This window comes from Penaeus monodon, chromosome 27 (assembly GCF_015228065.2).
Source record: "Penaeus monodon isolate SGIC_2016 chromosome 27, NSTDA_Pmon_1, whole genome shotgun sequence".
NCBI classification, from domain to species: domain Eukaryota; kingdom Metazoa; phylum Arthropoda; class Malacostraca; order Decapoda; family Penaeidae; genus Penaeus; species Penaeus monodon.
In genome coordinates this window covers 11380136-11381377 of record NC_051412.1, presented here as the reverse complement: position 1 = coordinate 11381377, position 1242 = coordinate 11380136, and the positions used below count along the sequence as shown (strand labels likewise).

The 1242-nt window shown below is 38.5% G+C and overlaps 1 protein-coding gene across 1 annotated transcript in view; it reads left to right on the top strand.

Moving 5' to 3' along the window:
• LOC119590573 overlaps positions 1–1242 on the top strand; it is an 87899-nt gene that overhangs the window by 80419 nt on the left and 6238 nt on the right. The window lies entirely within an intron of this gene.

The following is a 1242-nucleotide window of genomic DNA, read 5'->3' as shown; positions in this document are numbered from 1 at the left end:
TGCAGACCGGGATGCCCCCATTGCCGGTTGCCGCCTTGTTGTCCTCGAATAAAAGCGGGATGCAGTTTACTGCACAGGTGAAAGGAGGACCCGAACTGGTTTCGAAACTGCTGTTTTGGTTTTCAAATAAATTTTAAATTTTTCATATCTTTATAATATTTATGGCCAGTACTATGTAGATTATCATCGTCGTTATCTCGTTTTTAATGATAATGTATTCTTACTATCACTGCATACTGTTATTACTGCCACCGCTGTCACCGGTGCTGTTACTAAAAATAGTAATGATAGTGAAATGGTAATTATGAAGATAGTAATAATGTTTCAATAATCAGAACACTGCCATTACGGGGAAGAGCTTCTAGACTTCAGTTGTAAGCTTGCAGGATGCGGTAGACTGTGCCCTTAGGTTCGTGGATTTTGCATAACTTAGTGAAAAGGTTTAAATGTCACTGTCGTTGACTAGAAGCCAATCAAACAGTATTTCGTAATTTTTATGGACATCTAAAGATAGTGACAGCATGAAAATGGTGAGGCTGCTGAGCAATTCAACAAATTAGTGACAAGAGATATTCAAAGTTAGATGATTAAAAACTAGCCCGTTTTGGTACTAAATATTCGAGGCATTATATTATTTGAAGAACTGATAATATGTGCATGTGAGTGAAACCCATCCAGACTTTCTTGGTGAGTCACCTACTTCCCTTTTTGTCTGTTTAATTAGTACTGAATCATTTCACTTCATTATTATCATTTCACCTGTAAACACTTGCATTTAAAAAAATCTATATTCATATCTTTCTTGTGTGTCTAAATATCTACATATTTCACTACACAATGGCAGCCTGACATCACTGCCGCTGCAGTTTTTCTTAGTTTGCAAATCCTCACATATGCAACTCAAAAATATATTGTTCAGCAGCATCTTCACTTTAATGAACGTCACCAAACCCCGACGAAAGAATCTCGCCTGATTTCACATTCCGTCCCGGCCGCCGCTGCAAATGATGCCCCAAATCGGGCTATGTTCACGTGGAGACCGAATGCATGTGCGCGGAAAGAGAGGCCTTGGGCCGGCGATGGAAAGTTATGAGGAACAGAAAAAGATCGTCGTGTGAAAGTATCGTTGTCGGATGTTTCTTGGGTTATCTATATTTGCGATTTTAGTGAAAGAGAAATAACTGGAATCTATTAATTAAGACATTTATTATATAAAACGCTGAATAGGGGAAGTGATGTCTG